Below are 11,592 nucleotides of genomic sequence, written 5' to 3'. Positions count from 1 at the left end.
TATTTTTAAACTTTACATAATTGTATTAGTTTTGCCAAATATCAAAATGAATCCGCCACAGGTATACATGTGTTCCCCATCCCGAACCCTCCTCCCTCCTCCCTCCCCATACCATCCCTCTGGGCCGTCCCAGTACACCAGCCCCAAGCATCCAGCGTCATGCATCGAACCTGGACTGGCAACTCGTTTCCTACATGATATTTTACATGTTTCATTGCCATTCTCCCAAATCTTCCCACCCTCTCCCTCTCCCACAGAGTCCATAAGACTGTTCAATACATCAGTGTCTCTTTTGCTGTCTCGTACACCGGGTTATTGTTACCATCTTTCTAAATTCCATATATATGCGTTAGCTTCTTGAACCCTTTCATCAGCTGAGATAAGTGGTGGAAGTTCTTTACCTCATACTCTCTGCTCCAGGTGTTTCCTGAAATAAAACACACAAATAGCAACATAAAAAATTGTGTAACATCATTCTCTATTTTCCATCATTATATGTATGCTGTTTAAGGTTTTATTAACTCCTCAAATTTCTACATGAAATTAGGGAGAAACACGTACAAAACAAAAGTATAGTTTTAATGTTTATTGGTACACAAACTCTTCAGAATTGAGAATGTTGGAAGAATGTAGCACTTTGCTCCCTTGACTTCCATGTCACATTTGGCTGGTTCTCTTCCTGCCTTTTGAAAATGCAGTCTCTGTCTCCTTCCTTGCATCCTTCTCTTCACCCTATACATATCAGCCTTCCTCAGAGTTTTGTCTTTGTCTTATTTCTCATTCTGTGCAGATCAGTCTTGTACACTCTTGTGACTTTAAAACCTTTATCTGACACTTACTCCCAAGTTTTTATTTTCAACTCCTGTCTCTTTACTGCCATGTATATTCATCTGAATGGGAAGTATCTCTTCGGGATGCCTTACGAAAACAGCCCATGCCTGAAGCTGAATTTCAGTTTTCTCACCCCCCTTCCATCACATTAGCTAAATAAAGGGTAAAAATTATGTGACCATCTCAACAGGTTCAGAATAGATATTTAACAGAACTAAACCACCTCATGAGATTTTTTAAAAATCTCAACAAACTAGAAATAGAACTTTCTCAATCTGATAAAGGATATCTACTAAAAAATCTGCAGCTCTCATCATGGTGAAAGACTGAGTACTTTTCCCTAAGATCAGATACAAGGCAAGGATTTCTGAACTCATATTTCTAGTCAGTATTGTTCTGAAGATTCTAACCAGTGCAATGGTCAGTAAGGCAGTAAATATTGGAAAGGGAAAAAGTAAAACTCTCTAGTATCAGACAATACGATAGTCTATATGAAAAATCCCAAGGAATTTACCCTCCCCCAAATCCTTTAATAAATGAATTTAGCCCAGTGGCAAGTGATAAGATCAATATACATAAATCAGCTGTATTTTTCTATACCAACAACAAACACGGTGGAAAATGAAATTAGTATAACTACCATTTGTATTAGCATCATAAAACATGAAATATTTGGAAGTAAATTTAATGAAAGGCCTATAGACATTGCTTAGAGAAATGAAAGAGCATGTAAATACATGGAGAGATACATTTATGTTCATGGATTATAATGATTGGAGACTTGATATTGTTAAGGTCTCCATTGTCACCAATGATTTAGATTAAATGAAATTCCAGTCAATACCCCTGCATATTTCTTTGTGAAAATAGGCACAGTGATTCCAGTATCACTATGGAAGTGCAGAGGACCTAGAATAGCCGAAACAATTCTGAAAAAGAAGAAATGGTGCATTTACATTATTATCTTAAGGCTTACTATAAAGCTACAATAATTAAAACAGAATAGTATTGGTATATACAAAGACAAAAGAATAGAGAATCCAGAAATAAGTCTATATGTATGGTGATTTGCTTTTCAACAGAGGCTCCAACACAGTTCAGTAGGGACAGGTTAGTCTTTTGAACAAGTGATGCAGGATAATGTTGAAATTCAGCCTCATTCCATACATGAAAATTATTTCAAAATAGATCAGAGACACTTGAAACCCCTAAAACCCTTAAGGCATCTATGACCTTAAGATAGACAGAAATTTTAAGACAGGATACAAATTTATTAACTACACAAGATACTTTGATTAATTGGATTAATAAAATTATTAGAATTAAAATTGGAATTAAAATCTCCTATTCTTCAAAAGCTACTGCTCAGAAACTGGATAGGAAAGCCACAGACCAAGAGACAATATCTACATCTAAAATATGTAAATGAGCTTTTAGAACTCAGTAGTCAAAAGCAACCCAAAAGATTTGAATAGAAACTTAACCAAAAAAAGAATTGTATATGAATTGCTAATAATAAGCATTTGACACTTTGTTGTAGAGCAGAAACTAGCACATTATAAAGCAACTATACCCCAATTTTTAGAAAAGCATATAAAAATTGCTCAACATCATTAGTCATCAGGGAAATGCAAATTAAAACCACAGTGGGATACCACTTCACACCTGCTAAAATGGCTAAAATTAAGGAAACTGATAAGTATCCAAAAGGTTGTAGGGCAACTAGAGCTCTAGAGTGTTGCTGATGGGACCATAAAATGGCAGAACCACTTTGAAAAACTATTTTACAGGTTTTTATATAATGTACACTTCTCATGACTCATTAATTCCATTGTTAGTTACCCAAAAGAAATGAATGCTTATTGACAAAAAAGACTTTTACTTGAAAGTTCTTAGCAGTTTTAATTCATAATAGTCCAAACTAGAAACAACCCAGATGTCCATTAACTGAATAGATAAGATGAATTTGGGTGTATTTAATTATATAGTAGGATATCTGCTAAGCAGTAAAAAGGTATATTCTATTGATGCATGCAATAACATGGATGAATCTCAAAGCCATTATGCAAAATGAAGGAATCCAGACTGAAAATGTGTGTACATCTCGTATATACACATCTTCAGTCATGTGAAGGTCTAGAACTGGCAGAACGCATCTATGGTGATAGGACTCAGATGAGCAGTTGTCAAATATTGCAGGGGCACAATTGATTGGGAGAGGCACAGAAATAGTTTTAGGGCAATGTAAATTTTCCCTCTCTTCTATAACAGTGGTTCTTGCTAAATTTCCTTGAACTGTTCATCTAAAATGAACATTTTTACTCTGCGAATTATACATCGGTAAAGCTGATTTAAAATAAAAGTGAGACTCTAAGAGCTGAGTGGCTTCCCAGGTAGAGCTAGTGGTAAAGAACCCACCTGTCAATGCAGGAGGTGTAAGAGGTGCGAGTTTGATGCTTGGGTTGTGAAAATCCCCTGGAGGAGGGCGTGGCAACCCACTCCAGTACTGCCTGGAGAATCCCATGGACAGAGGAGCCTGGCAGGCTACGGTCCATAGGGTCGCAAAGAGTCAGACATGACTGAAGCGACTTAGCAGGCACTCAGAGAGCTGAGAGGAAGATCTGTTTTGGAGTAGCATTTGTCAATTAGTGAAGACGGGGAGTGTTTGAAAGTTTGAAAGGAATAGAATTCTTTTGTCAATTAGTGGGCTTCTCTGTAAGGTGATCATGTGATCAGATGGGCTTTCTAATCTCCAGAAGAAGAATTCTTTAATAGTGGGGGCTGGGAGCTGGAGATATTAACCTGGTTTTGGTGACTGACCTGGACTTGAGCTGGGATAAGGAGGCTGGTGGGCTTATTCAGAAAGTAGACCTTTACTCAATTTTTAGTCCTTTACCACCCTTTTTATGTGTGATGGCCTGAGGTTGGTGTTTTTCTGGTTCAGGTTTTTTCACCAACAAATAGGATTCCTGTCTTAGCAGAAAAGGAGGGATGATTTTCTGAGTTTGTGGAGAAGGGTTGGGAGAACTCTATTCCTTTCAAACTTATAAGCACTCCCCTTGTGGTCTGTCCTCTACCCTAGCCCATTTTCTGTGATTTTTGGTACCTCCTAACCTGGGCCTTCTGGGGTTGTGCAGGGGGAGTTGGTGTGTTTGTCATTAGTATCCCTTCCTCCTCTACTCTGCTAAGTCACTTACTATCCCGCTGCAGTTTTCTGTCTTCATATACAGTGATTTGGGGTTACTGACGTCTCTTAGGTTCTTTGAAGATCGAGTTTACATTCCTATTTTTGTTCTTAATGTTTGAAGGAGACCTTAAAACTGTAAAATCCGTACTGTACATTTTCAGCCTTACCAATACCAAAGTCCTGCTACTTCTCCAAACACACAAAGCTCTCTCTTAATTATATAGTAGAATATCTGCTGTATCTCTGTACCTTTGTTGAATTCCTTTTTGCTTATATGCATGTGTGTGCTCAGTTGTGTCTGACTCCTTGAGACCCCATGGACTATAGCCTGCCAGGCTCAATGGGATTTTCCAGGCAAGAATATTGGAGTAGGTTGCCATTTCCTTCTCTAGGGGATCTTCCCCACCAGTTAAATCCCATCTTCACCTGCTAAGGCTCTCATCCTTCAAAATCCAGTTCTCCCTCCTAACTTTTCTTGTTGGCTGCCTCTGTTTCACAAGAAATCCACTTCATTGGGATGTTTGCGCTGAAGGAATACCAGGAGCCACTGGAGAGTACTTGTTAACATAGTCATACACCAATTAACATGGAAGTAATAGGGATTGTTGAGTGAACGCTGAACCACTTAGAGTGCATATGAACCACTTAGACAGAAATTGGGAAAACAGACTCTGGCCCATTGTGGAGATGAAGGAACAGAAAAGATGAAAGGCTTGGGGGAAGTGGGCAGGCAATGCGCAAAAAGACCTGAAGAGGAATAAATGTAAATATTCAAAATATCATCTCTTAATTTCCCTCCCTCTCTGCTTTCTACCCCTGATATAACATGTTTAGACTGATATTACATCAAATTGAACATTGTAAAACACTCGTTTCATGTGCCATTTAGAAAGAAAAATCTCAAACTAGAATACAATGCTTTCTTATCATTTAGGACTCTTTTTACTTAGTTCTTTTGGACTTCTATTGACAGGTATTTTTAATTATACATACCTCTTGTGCGTACATAGTCTTTGGAACTATGCCATAGTCTTTGGGGTTTGTTGGTTTTTGAAATCTCACTTACTGAGGTTACCAGTGACCTTCACACTGGCAAATCCAGTGGGTAATTTTTGTTTTTCCTTGATCTCTCGGCAGCACCAAATCACTAATGATGTCCATTTTGAAAGTTTCTCCTTCAACATCCTTGAGAGTTGTTTCTTGGGATCCCTCCTAAGAATTCTGTTCTTCTCTTTAACCCAGAAATGTCTATGGTCCTCAGCCCAGAGCCCTTCTCACTTACGTGCACACACTCTGAGTGACCTCTCAGAGCTGCCTCTCCCACCCAGATCTTGCTGCTGACCTGAAGGTTTTTACATTCACATTTCATCCACTCATCACCACTTGGATGATCCATGTGTGTTACCTCTTCAAACAACACATTCAGAATAAAACCCTTCATGTTTTCTATGACCACCTCCCATGAAACAAAAACAAAAAACATGTTGGAAGTGATAACATTAGTCCTCCAAGTACCTAAATCAGAAACCCAAGATTCCTCCCTTTTTACTCTCTCCTCCTCCTCCTCCTCCTCTTCTGTGAATTCTTTCTCACTGACTATTTAATCAGTGCCTTCCTGTTTATTAACTTCTGCCACCTACTTGGTTTAGAGTCTTAGCACTTATTACATGGATTATTACATTAGCCTTCTAATTGATTTCCACACTTTCACTCAACTGCTGGAATGTCTTTCTCAAACATAAACTTTACCATGTTACTTCCCAGCTTAAAAGTCTTTGTTTCTTTTCCCATAGTTTTCAGAATAAAGTTCAGACTGCTGAGGTTAGCACACAAGACAGTCTGTGGCCCAGTTCCTGCTCCTCTCTGGTTGCCTCCCCTCTTGCCTGTCTGTACCCTCCCCATCCCACCTCACCCCCAGTGAAATCAGCTGGAACTATCATTGTTCTGAACTCACCGTGCCATGTTAGGCCTCTGAGCCTTCACATGTATGTTTCCCTCTAGAGTATTCTCCCTCTCCTTCTTATCTAATTCTCATTAGTTAGAATTTAGAACTCAAGAATAGGTACATACATCCCTTATTTGGGGAAGCCGTTCCTGACTTTGAGGTCTGATTTAGATACTCTCTTTTAAAATGGACAAAAGGGCTTGAAGAAAGGATTTGTGAATGAACACAAAATGTCTACTAGCTAAATAGATGTTTAGGTGCAGATTGAAATATGCACTTCATTTCTTCATCTTATCAAATTGGAACATGGAAAGATGGGCCTACTCCTACACTGATATTGGAAATATAAATTTGCCATTTTTCTGGAGAGCAGAGTATGTTTCTAGAGCCATTAAAAATAATAGGCATATACACACACTCCTTTTGGCTTAGCACTTTACACCTTGGAATATATCCTAAGAAAATAACTTTTTTGTAAAGCATACTTACACAAAATTTCATGATGTTCATTCATAAAAATATTAACAATGGTTATTTCTGAATTGTGATATGAGTAATTACACTGTTTTTCTAACTTTTCTGATAACATGTATTTACTATGAGAGCAATATGGAAAAGAGAACCCCCACCTTTGTGCTCCTGATCCATGCTGTACTTGCCTCCCTGTTGCCCTGATTAAACAGTGAGTGTGCTGAGGGCCATCACCAAGAATTACTCAGCATCATCCCACCATCTGGCTCAGAGTAGAAAATGCTGGATAAGTGAATTATACCAGTAACAGCTAACAGTTATTGAGTATTTCCGGTGTCTTAGGCATTGTTCTAAGCATTCAACATATTCACTTAATCCTCATGAGATGGTTACTATTTTTATCTCTGTTTTGCAGGTGAAACAGGCTGATAAAAGTTAACCAACTTCTGTAAGGCCACATAGCTGTTGGTGGCAGGCTTCGGATTCAAACCCATGCAGACTGGCTTTTACTGAGAGACATAAGATAGCATCATAGTTCTGAGTTAGATTGTATCTCTGATTAAGAATAATTGGATTAGATTCCATGTCTAGGATTCCAGAGGTACAATTGGGCATCAGTTGAGTCATGATCTAAACAAAAAGGCAGAATTTGATACCCACAGAATCTGAACCAAATACCAGGAGAATAATCTTCATTTATTTTACCTTAAAAAAAAAATTATTTTACACTGTAAACTTCTTATTGAAATTGGTCCCATCCCTTGGGATTTAGTTTTATGTTCCCTCTCTGTGATATTCATGTCCCTTCAAAATTTAAACTCAAAGACCTAAATTTTTAATTAGTTCTTTAGCTCTTCCTCCCACCACTTTTTCTCAGTAAGATTACTTATGACAGGGTCATCAGATTTCATTTTTAAAACCTGTCAGTCTTCATTTTTGTTATATCTTCTCTTTTTTTTCTTCATATTTTCTTTTAAAGTCTCAGAATTTCTGAAAGCTGCCTTCCTACTAACTGGGACTATACTGCATAATATGGTGGCCTCTAACCACATATGGGTTTCAAAGAAATTATTGGAATTAATAAGAATAGACAAAATATTTAAACACTACTTCTCTAGGGACATATGGGGCTGATCAGTAGCACAGGATAAGATGTTCAACATCATTAGCTAGAAGGGAGATGTAGGTTAAAGCTCCATTGAGATAATACAGTACACTATTAGAATGGCTAAAGTAGAAAATACTGGCAGTCACAAATGTTGAAGAGGGTGTGGAATCAGCCATCTCTCTCATACATTACTGGTGGGAATGTAAAATGGTGTAGCCACTCTGGTAAATAGTTTGGCAGTTTCTTTTAAAAATATGCTTAACATTCAACCTAACAATCAGACTTGTAAATGTGGTTATTTACCATAGAGGAATGAAAACCATGTTTATACAAAAACAGCAGCTTTATTTGTAATAACCCAAACTGTAAACAACATAAATATCCTTAAACAGGTGAATGGGCAAACAAATTGTGGTATATCCATACAGTCAATAGACTCAGCAATAAAAAGGGATGAATTGTTGAAATGTTCAGTAAAGTGAATGACTCTCAAAATCATTGAGTTCAGTGAGAGAAACCAATATCAAAAGCTTAAACACTGTGTGCCTTGCATGAATGTTCTTGAAATGACAGAATCACAATGATGCAGGACAGTTTACTGTATGACTACAAAAGAGTGGTGTGAGGGGTTCTGAAGAGCGAAGGGGTAGTTCTGGATCCTGATTGTGGTGGTACATTCTGTAAAAGGAAGGTAGAAAGAAAAGAAAAGGAAAGAGTGAGTCATATAAAACTGGTGAAATCTAAATAAGGTCTGTTAATTGTCGGCTTCCTGCTTTTGATCCTTGTGGTGTGGTGATATAGGATGTTACCATTGGAGGAAACTGGGGGAAGGGCACACAGGAACTCCGTATATTATTTTTGTAACTTTTCTGTGAGTCTAAAATAATTTCAAATTTTAAAATGTTTAACTAAATAAAATTAAAATTCAGTGCTTCAGTTACAGTAGCCGCGTTTAAAGTGCTCAATAGCCACATGTGGCAGATGCAGCCATATCATGGCAGACATGGAATGTTTCCATCAACACAGAAAGTTTTTCTAGGCAGCACTGGCTAAAAGCATATGTCTGACTCTGGCAGTATTCTCTCCCTTGATTACTTCAAATTCTAACATCACAACAATACTTCCTTGTATTTTCTGTCATATTACCTTATTAACTGGTTGTTTTGCTCATTTTCAAACCTAGAGAAAGATTTCTCTTTAGTTTCTCAAATTTCAGAGAAATAAAAGAGTCTTATGTCACTTTAGGAATTTATCTGACAACTGTTGTAATAGTTTAAATTTAATATTTAAATATACAATTTAATCTGGATATTTAAATTGTCTAACAGTTCTGTATTTTGCTTCAGGACCAGTTTTATCACCCATATTAAGATATAGTCCTGGGACTTCCCTGGAGATCCAATGATTAGGACTCCATGCTTCCACTGCAGGGGGGCACAAGTTCTATCCCTGGTCGGGGAACTAAGATCCCACATGCCATATAGCATGGCCAAAACAAACAAAAATGATATAGTCTTATTAGCTCTTATACAATTATCCTAATATACTTTCTTGATAGTGTCCTTTGATTTTCCTTCTCTTTTATCCTTACCCAAAAACTCTTCAAAATCATGGTTTTCTGAAAAGGTGCATAGTTTTTTGTGTTTGGTGCTATTTCTTCCCTGTCTCCTGGATGTACATCTTTTAAAAATGTATTTCCTTCCATTGCTACATTCTAGTCTTTTGCCCCATAACACTTATTCCTCTTAGGCACTTTTGTATTTTCACTTAAGAATTATTGGGTAGGTACTCCCTTGTGGCTCAGCTGGTAAAGAATCTGCCTGCAATGTGAGAGACCTGGGTTCGATCCCTGGGTTGGGAAGATCCTGTGGAGAAGGGAAAAGCTACCCACTCCAGTATTCTGGCCTAGAGAATCCCATGGGGTCACAAATTATAGTCCATGGGGTCACAAAGAGTCGGACACGATTGAGTGACTTTGACTCACTCCCTTTACTATGGATCTTCTTTATACTTGAGCTTCAGCCAACCTGCATGATATTCAGCTTTATAGTTTTATATGAGCCACCATCTTGGATTTGAAGGCAAGGCAGTAGAGGACAAAACAATGGCTCAAGATCCATTCACATAGCAATAAAGTTGAGACACTGCAGGAAAAGAAGAATGGGGGCGAAACACTGAAGAAAAACCACAAAGAAAGAAAGAAAGAAAGGAGTGTTGGAATTATGATTTATATGTTTGTGGAAGGAAAATCTGAATATTATAGTGATATCAGTGTTCCTTCAAAATAATTCATAAGTTTACTGTAATTATAATCAAATTCCTATCATAGTTTTCTTAAAACCTGACAATGCAGAAATTCATCTGGAAGACCATCAAAGAATGTTGGAACATAAAAAGGAATCATAATTCAAAATATGAGGGAAAAAGTCAGATAATAAAACTTAATAAGACAATAGTAATTATGATAGTATAGGATTGGCATAATAAAAGAGTAATAATCATTGAATCTAAAGAGCCAAGAAATATATCCTAAACAGTATAAGAATTCAACAAAACAAAGGGTTTTTCATGAATTAATTGTATTAACTATTAACCATATCTTATTTCACTGTCTCAAATACAGAAATAAGCAAAAGATTTGAATAGAAACTTTACCAAAAAAGAAATATAACAAATAAGCAAAATAAACGGAATTTTCTGGGATTGAAGAAATAAAAATGAAAACAGTCAAGTTCTGTTTCTCATTATTAAATGGGTAACTGTTTTTATTGTTAAAATACCAGTGCAATTCTTGGTATTGTTAAACTGATGCTGTCTTTCTCTGCTGTCGTCATCTCCTACCTGTCCTTGTCTTAGTCCGCCTTTCTTGATGCAGTAGTATTGTACACTCTTATTCAGCAAGTCATATTGGCTCTACCTTTTAAATATATTCAGCGTTTAAGATCCCCTGGAGGAGGGGAAGGCTACCCACTCCAGTATTCTGTCCTGGAGAAGTCCATGGACTGTATAGGCCATGGGATTGCCAAGAGTCAGACACGACTGAGTGACTTTCACTTTCACTTTGCCTCTCCTGGTTCAGGCCCCCCAGCCTTCTCACCTCATTTACTGATATAGCTCCTACCTTGTTTCCTTATTTCCTGTCTTGCTCCTCTGCAGTCTCCTCTGAACACAGAAGCCAAAATTACCAATTTAAAAACGTAAGTCTGATCATGTCATTCCTCTGCTCAGTAGACATCAGTTGTTTCCCAGCTCACTCACAGTAAAGCCAAATTCATCATAATAGTCTGCAGGCTCTGCATGATTTAGACTCCCACCTTTCCTTTCTGGCCTCTTCTCCCACACTGCCTACCACCTTGCTTTCTCTACTCCAGTCACTTTAGCCTCCTTGTCATTCTTTTAGTAAGTCAAGCATGCTCATACCGCAGAGCCTTTTTACTTTTGGTTATTCTGCCCGAGATGATTTAACCCCAAATACCTCCTCAACCTGCTCCCTCTCTTCTTTCAGATCTCTGTTCAGATATCAGTGAGGTCTTCCCTGACTGCCCTTTGTAACACAGCACCTTCTCATCCTTTCTAAACCCTTGCTGTGCTTCATCTTTCTCTATTGCACATATCACCATCTAAGTTAGGTTTACTTACATGTTGTTTTTCTTTTTCCAGCTAGATCGTCAGTTCATTCAGGACAGGGACTTTATTCACTGCTCTATCTCTAGCACTTGGCAGGTGCCTGTCACACAGTAAGCACTCAGCATTTATTGATTAAGTCAGAACATTGACTGAACCTTTTTATTTTGTTTTGTTTTTTAATGTTTTTTCTCTTTTTATTATTTTAAATTAATTTTTATTAGAGGATAATTGGTTTATAGTGCTGTGTTAGTTTCTGCTATACAGCAAAGTGAGTCAGTTATACATATACATATATTTATGATAGTTTGTGTCCCTCCATCTGGCAGATATAACAGTTAGAAACATGCGTATCTAACAACAGAATATTAAAATACAGAAAGCAAAATAAATTAAGGGAGAAATAGAAAGCTCAACAATAATATT

The 11,592-nt window shown here is 37.4% G+C and overlaps 1 protein-coding gene across 5 annotated transcripts in view; it reads left to right on the top strand.

The window, feature by feature from the left end:
* Positions 1–11,592, top strand: part of PPP2R3A (protein phosphatase 2, regulatory subunit B'', alpha) — a 227,970-nt gene that overhangs the window by 48,996 nt on the left and 167,382 nt on the right. The window lies entirely within an intron of this gene.

This window comes from Bison bison, unplaced genomic scaffold (genome assembly GCF_000754665.1).
Source record: "Bison bison bison isolate TAMUID 2011002044 unplaced genomic scaffold, Bison_UMD1.0 scf7180017864384, whole genome shotgun sequence".
Lineage (NCBI taxonomy): Eukaryota > Metazoa > Chordata > Mammalia > Artiodactyla > Bovidae > Bison > Bison bison.
This window is presented reverse-complemented; position numbering and strand designations above follow the sequence as displayed.